At 46.0% G+C, this 20,180-nt stretch overlaps 4 non-coding genes across 4 annotated transcripts; 1 reads left to right on the plus strand and 3 right to left on the minus strand.

Annotated features, from left to right (window-relative positions):
• Window positions 1-1,634: 1,634 nt before the first annotated feature.
• trnas-aga (transfer RNA serine (anticodon AGA)) lies at window positions 1,635-1,716 on the minus strand. The gene has a single exon. It is a non-coding gene; the product is annotated as a tRNA-Ser (tRNA).
• Window positions 1,717-8,203: 6,487 nt separating this feature from the next.
• trnag-ucc (transfer RNA glycine (anticodon UCC)) lies at window positions 8,204-8,275 on the plus strand. Its single transcript has one exon. It is a non-coding gene; the product is annotated as a tRNA-Gly (tRNA).
• Window positions 8,276-17,214: 8,939 nt separating this feature from the next.
• trnae-uuc (transfer RNA glutamic acid (anticodon UUC)) lies at window positions 17,215-17,286 on the minus strand. Its single transcript has one exon. It is a non-coding gene; the product is annotated as a tRNA-Glu (tRNA).
• A 1,248-nt stretch (window positions 17,287-18,534) lies between these two features.
• On the minus strand, window positions 18,535-18,606 carry trnaq-cug (transfer RNA glutamine (anticodon CUG)). Its single transcript has one exon. It is a non-coding gene; the product is annotated as a tRNA-Gln (tRNA).
• Window positions 18,607-20,180: the final 1,574 nt, after the last annotated feature.

Raw genomic sequence — 20,180 nt, forward strand, 5'->3', positions numbered from 1 at the left:
AGCATAAGCTCACTAGCATCCAGCCCGCTTCTAAATACTGTAAATACCTTTTAATTAGCTCAACACTTAGTTAAACTGAAACACTGGCGCTGAGCTCCAGGTCCTGCAGACGCAGACGGTCCGCCGTCAGTGGGGCTCGGCCAGCGGGGAAACATCGCTAGAAAGCTCCGCTGCCGACCTCGACGTGATCTGATCTCCAGCGGGACATGGAAAGCTCCAGACCCGGTAGCAGCGGCGCAACCCCCCGGGAGCCCACCGCCAGTGTTGGTGGAATAGCAAGCTAGCGTTAGCGAACTAACCAACCAGCCCGCTAACAAACAAAAAAAGTAATTTAAAAGGCACGCATTATACCTACTGATGGTGGTCCGTCCGTGGCTGCAAGACCTGGAGCTCACCCCATTGTTTGAGTTTGACTGTTTAAAGTGTTGAGATAATTAAAAGGTATTTATTTATAAGCGGGGTTAGTTTTCTAACGCTAGCTTGCTAATCCACCAACACTAGTGGTGAGCGGGTCTGAAGCTATCCATGTCCGTCTGCAGCTGCAGGACCTGGAGCTCACCGCCAGTGTTTCAGTTTGACTGTTAAAAAGTGTTGAGATAATTAAAAAGTATTTGTTTAGAAGCAGGCTGGCTGCTAGTTAGCCAATGCTAGCTTCCATGCTACATAAATAAGCCTGACAGAGCTGTCCCTCACAGAAAAAAAACACAGGTAAAATTAAAAAAAACACTACATAAACTTTGCTACAGTGTTTATTTAAAAATAGGTACACCTACATGTAGGGTGACGAGATTGCAATATAAGCCTTTATATTAATATTAGCAGCGGAAGCGTGCTGGGCCCATAACCCAGAGGTTGATGGATCGAAACCATCTTCTACTATTTCCTGTGCTTTGTATCTTCAGTAAGTATATATCCAGTCTGTTGATGTTTAACACAGCAACTGATGTTGCAAGTGTCTGAAGTGAAATGTCTCCACCTGCTGAAGAGTAAACTTAATGGCATGTTGAGATTATTTCACCCATAAAAAAAGAAACTACAGTGCTCATACCTTTTATTCCCGCTGTAACACACATAAAAACTGGAGTGTAATACAGTAAATATACTACACTACAAGTAATAAATACTGTAAATAGAAACCGTAAAACATGTACGTTCAGAGTGCTTGTTGTGTTGTTTACCAGTCAGATTACCACAGGAGGTAATATCTGTTGCAGCTCTTTTAAAGACTCTACCATAATACCTGCTGGAGATGCCAGGTCCTCATACATGTAAAGCATGAGCTCTACCACTGAGCTACATCCCCTGAAGATTTTGAAATTCTTTTGACTTTTTTTTCTGAGATGACTCCCGCAAGGAAATTGAAGTATGCGGTGGCTTGAAATCAAACATTGGCAAAATGCTTGCAATGCTATGGTATAAATCATAGTCGAAAAGTAACACACCTGTTGCCTTTCTGCTGGACAATACAACGTTCACTGCAAATCTTGTAAGACAGATTGATAAGAAATACATTGGTGGAGACTGGTTGCTTCCAGTACTTATGAGATGAGACAATATTGTTTATGAAGGCACATCTGCGATTTGGTATACTGTGATGTGTCATTGGTTGGCTACCACTCTTAAAAAACAGCGCTCGTTGTCGGCAGGATTTGAACCTGCGCGGGGAGACCCCAATGGATTTCTAGTCCATCACCTTAACCACTCGGCCACGATAACATGTCAAGTAGCTCTATACCTGTTTGCACAAATGTTCATAAACGTTTCTATTGGTTAAGCCTGTAACGTTAGTTACTTTGGTAACTCCAGATTCTATTAGTATAGGCGTAGCCCTCTAAGGGCTACGCTATTGGGTTTATCCCTTCGCGCATGCGCAGTCGTGAAGATTTTCTTTCCCGCCCTAGCGTCCAGCGCAGGCCTCAACTACGTCCGCATTTACTGCATATATACAGAGCGGACCCGTTGTTCGACTCCCAAAACATCAGCTTTTTCTTCAACTAATGTTCTAGGAGCAGGTGGCCCGGACCTTAGAGGGCTACGCCTATACTAATAGAATCTGGAGTTACCAAAGTAACTAACGTTCTATTTCGTATAGGCTTCGCCCTCTAAGGGCTACGCTATTGGGTTAGGGCGAAGCTGATGTAGTCAATGCCACCTGCGGCACAAGGTCCACAAGCCGAACATACACCACATTGCCCCAGCAACAATGTACAGAGGCTAGTCAGAGTCATTCTTCTGACAAAGCCTGCCCTGCCAATGGCGTGGCCGGAAAGGTTCATGTGGCCCGCAATATGATGCAGTAGTACAATGATTAATGGGGGTTAAGCGTGATTGATCCTGTCGCGCATGCAACGGAGAGACATGATTACCTCCGTGCATGCAACATGATTATGACAATGTATGAGATAAGAACTGTGTCTCACAAGAAATACCCCAGGTACAGGAGAGGTGAGACAGCAGAGCAGGGTCATTCAGCACTAGGTGTGAAGGAAATTGGCAACAATCAAGGCATCCGCTTTTTTTTTTTTTTTTTTTGCACATTCAGCGCGGCATTACGCGTCACTGACTGTGGACAAAACCGCATGAGACATGGAAGATTCAGACATATCTCGCAGATAAAAGCGGATGAAGGGGCACGGGGAAGCCCAGGAGGCTGCCGCGCAAATGTCGGCTACTGCCATGCCTTTAAATACAGCCGCAGACGCCGACAGAGCCCTCGTAGAGTGACCCCGAATGTCTTGGGGGGGCTCTTTCCCTTCCGAGCTATAAGCCTGGGTAATAGCCTCGCACAGCCAGTGAGACAGACGCTGTTTTGAGAGGGCTGATCCTTGGGAGTGTTCTCTATAATGCACAAACAGCTGCTGAGTTTTCCTGATATTTGCCGTGCGTAAAATGTATTGTGACAGAGCGCGCACCGGACACAACCGGTGGGAAGCCTCCTCCGCACCGTTAGCGTGAGGTGGGGGGAAAAAACCCTCGAGGAAAAACACCCTTGACCGAAAAGAACTAGTTAAAGTCTTCGGTGTGAAGGAGGGATTTGGCTGTAAGGTGGCTGCGCTCCCGTCCCCTCTAATGGAGAGGCAGGACGGAGAAACTGACAGTGCACATAAATCACTCACTCTTTTGGCCGACGTTAGGGCAAGGAGAAGTGCTGTCTTAAGCGACAGCATTCTGAGCGAAGCCTGTGCCAAGGGCTCAAAGGGGGGCTTCCCCAGAGCCCGGAGCACCAGAGCTAGGTCCCATTGGGGGGCGAGGGGGCGAACAGCCGGTTTTTGACGCCTAACCCCCTTCAGGAAACGCTTCACCAGGGGATGCGCTAAAACTGTCCTCTCACCGAAACCTTCGTGACAGGATGAGATGGCTGCTGCGTATGCTTTGACTGTAGATGGAGCCAAATCATTATCCACCAGAGTTTGTAGGTACGTCAGCACGAGAGGTAGGGGACACGATGTGGGGTCTGCGTCCCTCTCTGTGCACCAGCGCTGGAAGGCAGACCAGCGCCCTGCGTAGCCTGCTATGGTAGAGGGGGCTCTGGAGCCCTGGATAGTGCGTACCACGGCGGGGGGCAAGCCTAATCTCTGTAAGCGTTCCCGCTCAGCAACCAGCCCCACAGCCTCTGATTTATCACTGGGGGATGACAGATCGCACCGTTCAGCTGCGATAGTGCGTCTCTCCGCCACGGAATCTGCCAGGGGGGAGCCACCAGCAGCTGAACGAGGGTTGGGAACCAGGACGCACTCGTGCGCTCCGGTGCCACCAGAACAATTAACAGATCCTCCTCCTGGACGCGCTCCAGGAGGCGAGGGATCAGGGGGACCGGGGGAAAAGCATATAGGAGGGTTTTGGGCCAGGGTTTGTGGGAGAAGGCGTCTACGCCGAGGGGAGGGTTGTCCCGCGCGGTCAAGGAAAACCACAGTGTGCACTGTGTGTTCTCTCGTGAAGCGAACAGATCCACCTCCGCTTCCCCGAACCTGCTCCATAACGTTTGAACGATAGTGGGATTCAATCTCCACTCGTTGTGGGAGGGCCCCCCCCTCGACATCAAGTCGGCTGCCCGGTTCAAAATCCCGGGGATATATACTGCTTTGAGAGACAGCAGGTGGCTGTGCGCCCACAGCAGGAGGCGTCTGGCTATTTCTAACAGCCGGGCTGAGCGTATGCCGCCCTGGCGGTTTATGAATGCCGCCGCCGTGATGTTGTCCGTCCTTACTACCACATGCCTCCCCGTCACCACTGGTGTAAAGTGTTTCAACACCTTCAACACCGTGGACAGCTCCAGGCAGTTTATGTGAGGGAGAGGGGGAGGAGGCCAGGCCCCTCCCACCACCTGTGACTCGCACATTCCCCCCCAGCCAGTGAGGGACGCGTCTGTGTACACCGTCACATATGACGTCACTCTGCCCAGGGGAACCCCGGAAGACAGGGTTTGGGGACTCCCCCAGTATGCCAGGTCTGATTGGAGGGAATGAGGGATGGACAGCATTCGCCACTTGTGGCGAATGGGATCGAGCCGCTGGCGGTGAAACCACCTCTGGACTTTCCTCATGTGGAGGAGACCCAGGGGGACTACCGTGTGTGCCGCGGACATCATGCCCAAGAGCCGCATAACTGACAGCGCTGACACTGTCGCGCGCGGCCTGAAGCGGGACAACAGAGAAGTCAGGGCTTCCTGCCTCGGTGCTGACAGCCTGGCTCTCATGCTGATCGAGCTCATGTCTACGCCCAGATAAACTATCGATTGTGCGGGGACAAGGGCGCTCTTCTTCCAATTTATGGCAAAACCCAGCGTTTGTAGGTGCTGCAGAACCTCCATAGTGTGCAGCGCCGCCCGCTCCCGAGAGGGGGCTAGAATGAGCAGATCGTCCAAGTAAAAGAGGACTCTGATGCCCCTCTCCCGTAGAGGCTGGAGCGCCGTTTCCATGCACTTGGAAAAGGTGCGGGGGGCTAGTGAGTATCCGAACGGCAGCCGGTTGAACTGGAAACGGGCCCCTTGGAAGGAGAAGCGCAGGAATTTCCTGTGCCTGGGAATGATTTGGATGTGAAAGTAAGCGTCTTTCAGATCCACGGATGTAAACCATTCGTTGGGGCGCACACATTCCAACACGTGCCTGATGGTGAGCATGTGGAAGGGGCGCTCCATGACATACCGGTTGAATTTTGACAGGTTGAGGATGGGACACAGTCCTCCTGACTTCTTCGGGGTGAGAAAATAGCGAGAGTAAAAACCCTCGTTTTCCTCCCCTGGAGGGATGCGGGAAATAGCTCCGCTCGCCAGCAACCCTTCTAACTCTGACGTCATTGCGTCTGACTCTGCCAGGGATGAAACCGTCGTCTCCAACACACCCGCGAAAGGGGGCGGGGGGGAGGCGAACTGGAGTGTGTAACCCCGTGTTATCAGCTTTGACATCCACGAGTCCATGTGTGTCAAGCCAATCCATGCCGCGCTGCACTCTGACAGTGGGCGAGCACATGTCTGAGTGTTGTTCACCGACATGGCAAGCAGGGAGCGCAGAGCCCATCCCGCCGCTGGGCGAGACGAGTGATCGCGTCGCCCAGCCCATGGTAGGGCTTTTTCGAAAGGGCAGTGGCCGGTCGCCGCCGTGTGGGGCGGGAGCGGTCACTGGGTTAACCCGACCCCCGCCCCGCCGGCATCGCCGTGGGGAGGTGGGTGGACAAGCGTCGTCGTCCACCGTGGGAGGACGCTCATTTCCGCTGCCTGCGCAGCGGGGACGCAATGGCGCCCCGCTCGCGGCGACGGCCTGGTGTGTGCTTGTGTGGGGAACAACTGTCATAACAGTGCCCTGTTTAGAGCAAACAGGGACTATTCGGCTGAGGGGAAACAGCTCTTTAGATGTGAGGGAGTGGCCCTTAAAAGGGCCGTTGTGTTTCCAACTCTCAGCTGAAGAGGGACAGTCGATCCCCACGTCCCGTCATTGCCACCGCCGCTGCTGCTTGCTGGGTGGCTCGGGAGGCGGGTTGGACCAGGTGGGGGCCGCTCTCATGGTCCTCCGGCCTCGTGCAGGTTGACGGCCGTGTGGCATCGTCTGTCGCTGCGGAGGGGGACCGGGTGGGGGCCCCGACGCCGAAGCTTGGGAAGACGCAGCCGCAGCCGATGCTGCGGGGCGCTTCCGCTTGTGACGGTTGTCATGGCGACGGTGGTGCTGTTGAGGAGGAGCCTTCCACGAGCCGAGCCTCGCCGCTTGATGGAGATGAGACGTGGCAGTCTGTAGGCGCGGCCCAAATAGTCCATCGGGGGCTATGGGACCGTACAGAAGCTTGCGTCTAATGTCCGCTGGCAGCTGAGACATGTGGAGCCAGATGTTTCGCTGGGCCACAGTCTGCCAAGCCATCACCCTGGACAGCGCCACCGTGGACGCCGTGGTCAGGGTAAGGATGGCGGTCATAGCCTTACCAATCTCCGTGGCAAGCTCCGAGGGGAGGGCGCCGGGAGTAGTGGCCATCGCGGAGACGGCGGAGGCCAGTAAGGCGATGTTGTTTTGTGCCGCCAGCCCCTGGGCGGCACATTGGTGGGCCCGGTCAGTGACTTGAGCGCACACTTGATCCTGGGGAGAGGGAGGCGTGGGCTTCCGGTGGCCGAAGAAAGTAGCTTTCGGAAGCAAAATGGACGCCAGGCTCCCCTCCAGGGGAGGGACTGAAGGAAAACCTGCGTCCGTATCGCCCTGAACCCGAGTAAACGGGGCATAGCGAGAGACGGGAGCCTTCAGTTTCCCCGGCTGGGAGAAAGCCTCCTCCACAAATGGCCAAAGCTCCGCGAAGCGCGGCCAGAGTGGGGCCCGTGAAGAGGGCGGCTCCTGGGCATAAACATCACCACTCAAAAGGCCGCGAGCGGGGGCTGGCAGCTCCGCCGGGAGCGCTATGCCTCTCAGCTCCGCCGCCTTCCTTATGATCTCCGGCAGGTCGGCGAAGAGAGCCTTAGCGGTGGAGGCTGGAGCCGGGTGGGGCAAAGGGGAAGGCCGCTCGGGCGGTGCCCCAGGCCGTTCGGGAGACGGAGAGAGCTCCAGCGGGAAAGCATCAACCGCCGTCTCGAGGCCCAATCCCCCCAAAGGGGAGGAGGGGGACCCTCCCAGAGGGGAGGAGGGGAAACCGGTGATGGAGGCGCTGTCAGAGAGAGCGGAGTCAGCGGACTCATGCTCGTCGAAAACGCCGTCCGCCAGCGGCTCCAAGGTGCCGCCGGATTCCTGTCTGTCTGCCCAGCTGCCGTCTCCGTCCCCGCTAGCCTGGCAAACCAGAAAAGCTTCCGCCCGTCGAGTTAGCTCTTTAGACGACAGGCGGGCGCAAAACTGGCAGGAGGCGTGGCGGGTGAGAGCCTGGCCGGCGTGAACGGCACCCAGGCAGGCCTCGCAACGGGGGTGGAGGTCCGGCGGAAGGATGTAGCCGGTCCGGCAGGAGGGGCAGACACGGGCACCGGCGGAAGGTCTTGAGCTTGACTTCATACTGCGAAGTTGAAGAAAAAGTGGGAGTCGAACAACGGGTCCGCTCTGTATATATGCAGTAAATGCGGACGTAGTTGAGGCCTGCGCTGGACGCTAGGGCGGGAAAGAAAATCTTCACGACTGCGCATGCGCGAAGGGATAAACCCAATAGCGTAGCCCTTAGAGGGCGAAGCCTATACGAAATAGAACTTAAGATGTCATTGTAATCACATTCAGATCACCTCAAATAAAGACACTGATGATCATTGTGTTCATAAGTGCTTCTCTTTGAGGTTGTCTTGGTTGTGAGTTCAACATCAGACACTAACACATGCAGAGCAAGTACATTTCACCAGTTGTCCACCGCTAGCTAAATAAATAAAAGAATGGGAGTTTTGGAATAGATATTCAGCACTAACAGGTACTTTCTAATGCTGAATGAGCTCTATCTGGAGGAAAAAGGAGTTGCCCCAAAGAAAGTCATTGGACTCTAATTGACCACTCATAGACTGTTAATGGCATACACTGGGATGATGGTTGTCTATTCATGAAGCCATTCATTACTTACAATAGTCAGTTTTTTTGTTTCTTGTTATGTCTCGGCAAGAAGTATTATACTTTTGGGTTGTCTGTCCATCTCTACATCAGAATCAGAAATTCTTTATTGATCCCTGAAGGGAAACTCTGGAAAAGACTTCTCCTTTGAGCCAGATTTGAACCAGTCTCAATGCCCAAATGTATTACAAGATTTGAAGTGAACATCACATTGTCCAGCGATGGTGGTATAGTGGTGAGCATAGCTGCCTTCCAAGCAGTTGACCTGGGTTCGATTCCCAGCCATCGCAGTAACTGTTTTTGGGTTGTGGTACTTTCTTTTTTTACAAGAAGTCAGCAGAAAGGTTACTTGCCCAACCTGGTTTGATAAAATCTCTTTGAGCTGCATGATTATGACCAAAAAGATAACGACAATTACTTTGATCATTACGGAGATCACGATTAATTATCACAATTATTTGTTGATTTTCTACTCCAAAGTGCTGGAAAGGAAGATTTCACCAATCGTTGAACCTCAGGTTAACAAGGAACAATCTCAGCAAAGTTATTGATGGATGATTCTAGTTATTTCACCAAGTTCAGGCCAAATGCCACAGCTGTAAGACATCACATTGGTTGGCTTCCAGCTATGTAATATATGCAAATGGCAGTGGTGGGATTTGAACCCACGCCTCCAAAGAGACTGGAGCCACTCGGCCACACTACCTGCAATTATCAAATTTCCACATCATGACAAACACAGGCACCGTAATCAACGTTATGCTTGTTAATGTTATTGGAAAACTTGATGTAATACAAGCAAATACTTAAGGCCCCACCCAACAGTTTTGTGATATGTGGCGGGCAACTGTATGTCAATGATCAAGCTTGTTGCTGTGACCAAGAAACCACCAGCAAAAGGACTGTTGCATCATCAGTTTAAAAATTTTCTTGGATGCCAAATATTTGAATTCAAAGTCAGAATCCAATTGAGATGTAAGATCAATACAATGCACGTCCAGCTTCTCCATTTCCGCATGAGTCAGCTTCCCCAATTTCTAAGGAAATTTAAACAGGAAAATAGCCTGAGAAGCATACATGTGAAGCTCAACCTCAAAAAGCCATAAAGCAAATGTTTGTGGCTTAAAGATCGAGTTCCCGCTCATTAAACAGCAGACATGCGTAGTCTCTGTGGCGCAATAGTTCAGCGCAGTTGGCTGTTAGCTGAAAGGATGGTGGTTCAAGTCCACCCAGGGATGTGTGTTGCTTTGATTACCTGTAGTGTGCCAACTCTGGAATTTATCGGTATAGGTAGCGATACGCTACCTATACCATCCAAGGACTGAGACTGTAGGTATATATTATATGCCCGTATATGTTTAACGTGTTCATATGTTTCATACATTTTTTACAATGTTTAAAATCTTCAGTTAACCTAGCCAGTCTCCATTTCCCCACAGTAATCTCTTAGCTTTCTTGTGCGCACATTTAAATATCTAAAACTACGGTGATTTACCTGCTTATTTGAACCTGTGGCTTTGTCCAGCAGAGCAGAGTGGCGCAGCGGAAGCGTGCTGGGCCCATAACCCAGAGGTCGATGGATCAAAACCATCCTCTGCTAATTGCTATGCTTTGTCTCCATATAAAGTCCACTACCAGGCTGATGAAAATTAACAATGCATCTGTTTGTGAAATGTTTCTTTTCTTTTGTTTTTCTTAGATGTGCTCTAGTGTAATTTATACAGAATTATCTGTTTTATTCTACAATGTGCAATGTGCACAATGTGCAACAGGCAACAATGGCTGCCGCATCGACCAGAGAGACGCATTTCTGGTATTTTCGGCTTAAATAATTGATTTAAAAATTACGACAGTCTTGTTTTGTGGTCTATACAGTCCTGTCCATACATGCTTGCAACCATGTTCCTAACTGAAACTTTTTAAAAATCGCTAGCTTGCTATGCTAACGCCAATCGCTAACCACTAACGTTAACGTTGATTTTTGAACAAAATCTATTGGATATTTTAAACTTTTTTAGCAAATAAAAAACTGAAAAGTGGTGCGTGCTAAATTATTTGGCCCGCTTGCGTTAATACTTTGTAGAGCCACCTTTTGCTGCGATTACAGCTACAAGTCGCTTGGGGTATGTCTCTATCAGTTTTGCACATCGAGAGACTGAAATTCTTGCCCATTCTTCCATGAAAAACAGCTTGAGCTCAGTGAGGTTGGATGGAGAGCGTTTGTGAACAGCAGTTTTCATTTCTTTCCACAGATTCTGGATTGGATTCAGGTCTGGACTTTGACTTGGGCATTCTAACACCTGGATACGTTTATTTGTGAACCATTCCTTTGTAGATTTTGCTGTGTGTTTGGGATCATTGTCTTGTTGGAAGATAAATCTCCGTCCCAGTTTCAGGTCTTTTGCAGGCTCCAAAAGGTTTTCATCCAGAATGGTCCTGTATTTGGCTGCATCCATCATCCCCTCAATTTGAACCATCTTCCCTGTCCCTGCTGAAGAAAAGCAGGCCCAAACCATGGTGCTGCCACCACCATGTTTGACAGTGGGGATGGTGTGTTGTTGGTGATGAGCGGTGTTGCTTTTACGCCAAACATATCGTTTTGCATTGTGGCCAAAAAGTTCGATTTTGGTTTCATCTGACCAGAGCACCTTCTTCCACATGTTTGGTGTGTCTCCCAGGTGGCTTGTGACAAACTTTAGACGAGACTTTTTATGGATATCTTTGAGAAATGGCTTTCTTCTTGCCACTCTTCCATGAAGGCCAGATTTGTGCAGTGTACGACTGATTGTTGTCCTATGGACAGACTCTCCCACCTCAGCTGTAGTTCTCTGCAGTTCATCCAGAGTGATCATAAACACTTATTCTTATAGCAGTTCTGCCTAAGCACTCACATATCTTCTCATTTTTTAGCGACTTTTGTTAAATAACAGCTGTTTTAACGCTTGGTAGCTAACGCTACCTTACTTTAGCTTAGCTGCTAACGACTTTAGCTTAGCAGTTAGTTATGTCGGCCCCCTCTCCGACTTTCTCCTGCTCGGTGTGTGAGATGTTTAGTTACTCCTCTGCATCCTTTAGCAGTGATGGCGTGTGTAACAAGTGTAGTTTATTTTTGGACGTGGAGGCGAGGCTTAGTAAGTTAGAAGTCCGGATCCGCACCATGACAGATCAGTCGTCAGTTACTGTAGCTAACCTCCCCCCGGTAGTCAGCACGGGCCGGCCTGAGCCTGAGTTAGCCTCTGGTAGTTCCTCGCGAACTCCGGAGCAGCCAGGACATAGTGGCTGGGTTACTGTGCGAGGACGAGGAAGAGACAGTCGTAAGCTTTCCAAGGCGTCGGACCGCCACCAGCCTGTTAGCGTTTCTAACAGATTTTCCCCACTCAGCAACCCCCCCGCTGAGAAACCAACTCTGGTTATCGGCAGCTCCATTCTGAGAAACGTGAAGTTAGCGAAGCCGGCGGCCGTAGTTAAGTGCATCCCGGGGGCTAGAGCGGGCGACGTTGAGTCTTATCTGAAACTGCTGGCTAAGGATAAACGTAAATACAGCAAGATTGTTATTCACGTTGGCGTTAATGACTCCCGGTTACGGCAATCGGAGGTTACTAAGATTAATGTTGAATCGGTGTGTACATACGCGAAGTCAATGTCGGACACCGTAGTTTTCTCTGGACCCCTGCCAAATCTAACCAGCGATGACACGTATAGCCGCATGTCGTCATTTCGCCGCTGGCTATCGAGGTGGTGTCCAGATAATGATGTGGGCTTTGTGGATCACTGGCAGTCTTTCTGGGGAAGACCTGATCTGATTCGGAGAGACGGCATTCATCCCACTTGGACTGGAGCAGCTCTCATTTCTAGAAACATTGACAAGTTTATTGGTGGACCTAATCCTTGACAATCCATAGTTGGGACCAGGAGGCAGAGTCCCAGTCTAACACACTTCTCTGCTCCTTTATTCCAGGTGTTACCTAGTAAAAATCCCATAGTGACGGTGTCTGCCCCCCGACCATTAAAATTATTTAAATCAAAGGTAAACAGAAGAGGAGCTGTGCATGAAAACCTCATAACAATTAAAACCACAAGTGCAATAGTTCAAAAGAATAGGATAATTAAATGTGGACTCTTAAACATCAGATCCCTCTCTTCTAAGGGGGTACTAGTAAATGAATTAATATCAGATTCTAATATTGATTTATTTTGTCTTACTGAAACCTGGTTGAGTAATGGAGAATATGTTAGTCTAAATGAGTCCACCCCCCCCAGTCATATTAATACTCACATTCCTCGAGGCGCAGGCCGAGGAGGTGGAGTTGCAGCTATCTTTGATTCCAGTCTACTAATTAGCTCTAAACCTAAACTAAATTATAACTCATTTGAAAGTCTTGTTCTTAGTCTTTCACACCCAAGTTGGAAATCAATGCAACCAGTTCTATTTGTTATAGTGTACCGAGCACCTGGTCCATACTCTGAATTTTTATCCGAATTTGCAGAGTTTCTATCGAACTTAGTGCTAAAAACGGACAAAGTTATTATTGTAGGGGATTTTAATATTCATGTGGACGATGAGAATGATAGCCTTAGTACTGCGTTTATCTCTCTATTAGATTCCATTGGCTTCTCTCAAAGTGTACATAAACCGACTCACCGTTTTAACCACACCCTCGATCTTGTTCTGGTATATGGTGTTGAAATTGAACATTTAATAGTGTTCCCACAGAATCCCTTCCTATCTGACCACTGTTTGATAACTTTTGAGTTTATACTGCTGAACTACACGCCGTTAGGCAAAACATCCTATACAAGATGTCTATCTGATAGTGCTGTAGCTAAATTTAAGGATACGATTCCGTTAGCATTTAATTCATTACCAAGTCCCAAAGTAACGGAGGACTCCTATGCTATTAGTCCCTCCCAAATCGATCATTTTGTTGATAGTGCAGCAGGCTCGCTACGAATGACTCTAGACTCTGTTGCCCCTCTAAAAAAGAAGATAATAAAACAAAGAAGGTTAGCTCCATGGTATAACACTGAAACTCGCAAATTAAAGCAAATATCGCGGAAACTTGAGAAGATCTGGCGCTCCACCAAACTGGAAAATTCTCGTTTAACCTGGCAAGATAGTCTTAAAACGTATAGGAAGGCCCTCCGTAATGCCAGAGCAGCGTACTACTCGTCATTGATAGAGGAAAATAGGAACAACCCCAGGTTTCTTTTCAGTACTGTAGCCAGGCTAACAGAAGGTCACAGCTCTACTGAGCCAAGTATTCCCATAGCTCTTAGTAGTAACGACTTTATGAGGTTCTTCAATGATAAAATTATAACTATTAGAAGCAAAATTCACCAAGACCTGCCTTTAACTGGCACTGACTTATCTCTAAACTCAGGAACCTTAGAAACAGCTGTAAAACCAGATACATGTTTTGACTGCTTTGCTTCACTTGATCTTTATCAATTTAATTCAATTATTTCTTCATCTAAGCCATCAACCTGCCTCTTAGATCCCATCCCGACTAGGCTACTTAAAGAAGTTTTACCATTAGTCAACACTTCACTACTAAATATAATTAATTTGTCTTTATTAACAGGCTATGTACCACAGCACTTTAAAGTAGCTGTAATTAAACCTCTTCTGAAAAAGCCAAACCTTGATCCAGATGTTTTAGCCAACTATAGACCTATATCCAACCTTCCATTTCTCTCTAAGATTCTTGAGAAAGCAGTCGCCAAACAGCTGTGTGACTTTCTGCATAGCAACAGCTTATTTGAGGATTTTCAGTCAGGATTTAGAGTTCATCATAGCACAGAGACAGCACTTGTGAAAATTACTAATGACCTCCTAATTGCTTCAGACAAAGGACTTATCTCTGTACTTGTGTTATTAGATCTTAGCGCTGCATTTGATACCATTGACCATTATATCTTATTACAGAGATTGGAACATTTAATTGGCATTAAAGGGACTGCTCTAAGCTGGTTTAAGTCTTATTTATCAGATCGATCTCAGTTTGTTAATGTTAACGATGAATCCTCTGTGCACGCCAACGTTAGTCATGGAGTCCCACAAGGATCTGTGCTCGGTCCAATCCTGTTCACTTTATATATGCTTCCTTTAGGCAGTATTATTAGGAAACACTCCATAAACTTTCATTGTTATGCAGATGATACTCAATTATATCTTTCAATCAAGCCGGATGAAACTAATCAGTTAGCTAAACTTCAAACGTGCCTTCAAGATATTAAAACCTGGATGACCTGTAATTTTCTAATGTTAAACTCCGATAAAACTGAAGTTATTGCTCTCGGACCCAAGCACCTTCGTGACGCACTATCCAAAGATATAGTTACTCTGGATGGCATCACCCTGGCCTCCAGCACCACAGTGAAGAATCTTGGAGTCATCTTTGATCAGGACATGTCCTTTAATTCCCATTTAAAGCAAATTTCAAGGATCGCCTTTTTTCACCTACGTAATATTGCAAAAATCAGGAATATCCTGTCTAAAAATGATGCAGAAAAACTAGTCCATGCATTTGTTACTTCTAGGTTGGATTACTGCAATTCTCTGTTATCAGGCTGCTCGAAAAAATCCATAAAGACTCTACAGCTGATCCAGAATGCTGCGGCACGTGTTCTGACAGGAACCAGGAAAAGAGATCACGTTTCTCCTGTTTTAGCTTCTCTGCATTGGCTTCCTGTAAAATTTAGAATAGAATTTAAAATCCTTCTTCTCACCTACAAAGCTCTTCATGGTCAGGCTCCATCTTATCTTAAAGAGCTTATAGTACCTTACAACCCTGGGAGAGAACTACGCTCCCAGAATGCAGGGTTACTGGTGGTTCCTAGAGTCTCTAAAAATAGAACAGGAGCCAGAGCGTTCAGCTATCAAGCTCCTCTCCTGTGGAACCAGGTTCCAGTTTGGGTCCGGGAGGCAGACACCGTCTCCACATTTAAGAGTAGGCTTAAGACTTTCCTTTTTGATAAAGCTTATAGTTAGGGCATAGAATCGAATATTGTTAGGGAGTAGTAGTTAGTCACATTGTTTTCAGATTTATCTATCATATAATATAACTAAAGGGAGACTTGGCATACAGCCCGATCCGGTTGGGGAGAGTTCTGGCCCGGCCGGGCTGGAGCTCTCTTTACCTCGTCTCTCTTGGTTTTGTTGTAATAGTTTTAGACAGCTGGGGACTTATTTTGATACACTAGTTAGGGCATAGAATCGAATATTGTTAGGGAGTAGTAGCTAGTCACATAGTTTTCAGATTTATCTAACATATAATCAAGAATATAATAGAACCAAAGGGAGACTTGGCATACAGCCCGATCCGGTTGGGGAGAGTTCTGGCCCGGCCGGGCTGGAGCTCTCTTTACCTCGTCTCTCTTGGTTTTGTTGTAATAGTGTTAGACAGCTGGGGACTTATTTTGATACACTGAGCTCCTCTCTCCTCTATTTTTCCATCTTTTCATTTATGTGCATCCATGTCCCAGAAATGCTTGTTACTAACCTATTTCTGGGGAGTCATTCCCCGGAGTCCTTATGTTCTTTTTTCCCCAGCATGTTCCCTTGGATCAGAGAGGCTCCGAAATCAGGGTAGCAGCTATTGCCATGGTTCCGCTACACGTTCTGTGATGCCATGTTCAACTGCTACACTGTGGTGCCCTGCTACGTCCTGCTACGTCCTGCTACGTCCTGCTGTGCCTTGTAATGCTGCACAGCGTCCTGCTATGCCATGAACTACCACAAAGAACTGCTACAAACTACTAATTTTTTCTATTTTTGTTATTGCCACTCTTCATTCTAACCCCAACCGGCCCGTCAGACACCGCCTACCAAGAGCCTGGGTCTGACCGAGGTTTCTGCCTAAAAGGAAGTTTTTCCTCGCCACTGTCGCACTGTTGCTTGCTCTGGAGGAAACTAGAACTGTTGGGTCCTTGTAAATTCCGGAGTGTGGTCTATCTGTAAAGTGTCTTGAGATAATTCTTGTTATGAATTGATACTATAAATAAAATTGAATTGAATTGAATTGAATTGAACCTAAAACTACTCATTTAACGCTGGTTACAATTTTCTAAAATAAACAATGTCAGAGAAAAATTGCAACGAGTGAAGGGTGTTGATAACATTTTTTAACAAGGTATTGGCTCATTATTGCTTCAGTAGACTCCTTCAAGATTCTTCGAGGTAAGCAGGAAGCTCACATAAATGATAGTTGCAAGGTCTACCAAATGTTTAACTTTGCAACCCGAAAACTGTCCCTCAAAATGTGAATCTCAGAATTTTCCTTCCCCTGAACATAAACAGCAGACCAGAGTGGCGCAGCGGAAGCGTGCCGGGCCCGTAACCCAGAGGTCGATGGATCAAAACTATCTTCTGCTAATCCCTATGCTTTGTTTCAGCATCAAGTCTATTTCCAGTTTGTTGATGTCTGGCAAAGCATCTGTTGCTGCAAGTGTCTTGAGTGAATTGTCTCTAGCTGCTGAAGAGTAAACTTTATGGCATGTCAAGTTTAAAATGGAAACTGCATTGCTGATACCTGTCGTAACACCCATTAAACTGGAACATAATACATTTGATATTTATACAAATATTTATTTTGCACATTTACATAGGTGAAACGATTCCTCACAGTGGTGCTGGAGGCCAGGGTGGTGCCATCCAGAGTAACTATCTCTTTGGATAATGCTTCACGGAGGTGCTTGGGCCCCAGAGCAATAACTTCAGTTTTATCTGAGTTTAACATTAGAAAATTACAGGTTGTTTGTCTCTACAACTCTCAATAAGTTATTTACACTGCTGAAAAGCATTTCACATTTTTAAATTACCTCCACTGCTAAAAGCATAATAAAGAAAATGTAAAATATTTCTATAAAATGAAATAGTTTAATTTTTTAGAGATATTTTATTTTTCCATTTCATTCTATGCTTCTATAACATGAACAAACAATTTTATTCACCTACAGTAGCACTACTGCTGTTGTTTTACAGCAGACTACAGCAAATTCAAAAAATACAGTAAATAAATGTAAATTAAATGTTACTACCCATAATGCAATGCATATTACAGTAATAAACCGGAAAAGAAAGTTATCGTATTTTACGGTAAGTAACTGTAGAAATTACAGCAAAGTCTAACCGTGTTGGGAATGTACATAACTACAGCTCTGATTCAATACAGGCCAATGTCAGAGATCATACAGATCTTTCTAAAGACCTTCACCAGCTAAATACCAATTCCCATACCGGGAGTTGAACCCGGGCCACCTGGGTGAAAACCAGGAATCCTAACCGCTAGACCATATGGGACCAACTACGTATTAATAACAGGGATTTCATGAATCGATTCATAGTCTGGCTGGAAACAGGCCTTCTCTTCAACGTGAATGAAGAAGCTTCTTAAGAAAGTTTTATCTTGAAGCTTTTGAGTGTTCTTTAGGTTTTTATCTGCTTTAACTATTACCGGACAGCGGGGGCACGGAGCAGAGCAGAGCGGCCGTTAGGGAGCTCCATTTTTAACTGGCGGTAAAAAACTTAACGTTGGAACTTTATGACAAATAGAAATGTTGACAGGTTGATTTCTGTTAATAACAAACACAACTATAGTCAATAGAAAAAACAAAATATGACAAGCCGTCTTGGTTCATCTTTCCACTGTTCCTACAATCACCACTCTGGTCTGGTTGGAAACTAAAGGATCTAAACTAAAAGGATGTTCCTCTTTAACTAAAAGGTCTATCTCTGTAGGGATCCATCCCATAATGTTGTCACACACTTAAAATAATGATCTGAGTCTGTCAGCAGCAACAACACAACCTTTAGTGGACGCTGCCTTTACCTTTAAATTAGGAGTTTAAACAGAGACACAACAGGAAGAATAAATCCATCAAATCAAGTCCCCAATAATCAGCATTTTGCCTTGTTTTATTTCAGGTAGTTAGCATGAAGCTGTTCCACATTCCCAGACATTTAAAACAAGTCAATCATTGGCGTTATTCTACGAGTCAGATGAATAAATCAGCTGTTTGCTATTTGAGCTGCTCTGTTTCCTGCTGCTCCGTCATTCTTTAGTGTCCTCTGGAAACAGGTTGCTGTCCTTTATGTTTCTTTTGGATGACATCATCAGTGTCTTTGCTTTTGTCTGAAGAAACTCCAACAGATTTAAAACCACATGCAGTCACAGAAAATACAAACAGGGAATAGAAAATGTCAGACAAAGAATATGAAATGAAAAGTCCCCAAAGTAGGAAAATATAATGTTAATCTACCAAACAACAATAACTGGAGAGCATCTAATTAAACATGGCCGACTTCCAGTATGTTGGTAATGAAGAGAAGAATGTTTGGACTTATTACAGATTCATTTTATTTTTATTTTACCTTTATTTAACCAGGAAAAATCCCAATGAGCTACAATAACTATTCTTCCAGGGAAATAAGTTTCATGATACATAAAAGACAGGAAAATGGTTCCATACTACACCACAAATCTCTATAGATACTACAACCCAAACAAGACATTACACTTAAGCTAATCCATACATGCAACTTAAAATCAGGTCCCACTGAGATTTGAACTCAGATCACTGGATTCAGAGTCCAGAGTGCTAACCATTACACCATGGAACCTTTCAAAAATTTCACAAGGGTTTGCTTGGCAGTTTCTTTCATAATATCCACATGTGTGATATTGAAGGCACACAACAATCACAATGAAGATGAAAAAGCAACAATTATTGGCCAACTTAAGTCATTTAGTTAGCTAAGCATTCAGAGGATGTGGGAAAAAGCAAGTCAAGAACAGGTTTTGAAGGACTTGCCACAGACAGTGACTACAGCCGTAGATATGTCTACTGTGTACAAACACATGGTAACTTTACATCTGTTGACAATAAAAATGCTCACAAAACACTGTACTTGCAATTGCGTTTCTTGCGCACATTCATGTTCTCTTAAATGTAAAGAACATGGCAAACTGTTATGGATCCATCAAAGATGCTTATGAATCCTACAGCAGAGCTCTACTCGGCATGTCTGACCACAACTTTGTTCATTTGGTTCCGTCTAACAAACCGGCCCTGAAGAGAAACAAGCCAAAACGAAACTTAGTTCCGGTTTGGTCAAATTAATCAATCCAGTGTCTACAGGAATGCTACTGCTGCACTGACTGGGATCTATTCAAAAACAAATGTAAGGACCTTGATGAGCCCAAAGAGACTGTTTCTGCATACATCCCCTTCTGTGAGGACTTAGTCATCCCTCGTAAATCCATATACATATGTCCAAATAATATACCATGGGTCTCCAAATCTGTCAAAAGCATAATTAGTCAACGAAATATTAGCTTCAACCAAGGTAACATGACTCAATACAGAGTACTTCAAAAACAAGCTAAAAAGGAACTTAAGCTTGCAAAACTTAATTATAAGGAAAAAGCTGAGAACATGCTGAGCACAGGCCACTCACGTCCTGCATGGGAGGGTGTGAAAACAATGATGGGGATGCAACCTAAGAAGTGTCTGATCCGCCTCAATGGCATGTCACACCTTGCCCTCTCAAATGACAACACTTTTTATAATTGTTTTAATATTTATGATTTTAGTGAGAAGCTGTCAGTTTTTAATAACGTTGCCCCAACGCTTAAAAACAAGAACAGGCTGCAATATATAGTTAAGGTGCGTTGCGAGAATTCTCACAACCCTCTGACTGACTTAAACTCTGTATATGAGACAAGGTCCCTCAAGAAGGCCCAATAAGTCCTGGCCGACCCCCTGAACAGCTGCTTCATCTTGTTGCCGTCTGGACAAGGACAAACAGACACAAACACTCTTTTGTCCCTGCTGCTATAGGCTTCTTTAATAAGTCAATGTGAGGTGTAGACTTCCGTGTAGTACATATTTATTTTGTTTTTAGATGTATGGCTGTTGTCTTGTATAACCTGTGTGTTATTTATGTTACATGGTGCTGCACAACAAATTGCCCCCCGGGGATAATAAAGACTCCTTGAACCTTGAAGGGCAACAGGACTTAGTAAAAAGGTCCTCCGCAGAAGTTTTGTCTCTCATCCAAGAGACTTCTTTAGTTGTTGTTTTTTACACAGAAAGGGTTGGACACAGTGCCCACTCCCCTATCCATATCTGACAATTGAAAGCTGTGGGGAAAGGGGGGTTCCAAAGCAAATAGACCATTCAACAAGCAATTCT

This window comes from Etheostoma spectabile, unplaced genomic scaffold, assembly GCF_008692095.1.
Source record: "Etheostoma spectabile isolate EspeVRDwgs_2016 unplaced genomic scaffold, UIUC_Espe_1.0 scaffold00018315, whole genome shotgun sequence".
NCBI lineage: Eukaryota > Metazoa > Chordata > Actinopteri > Perciformes > Percidae > Etheostoma > Etheostoma spectabile.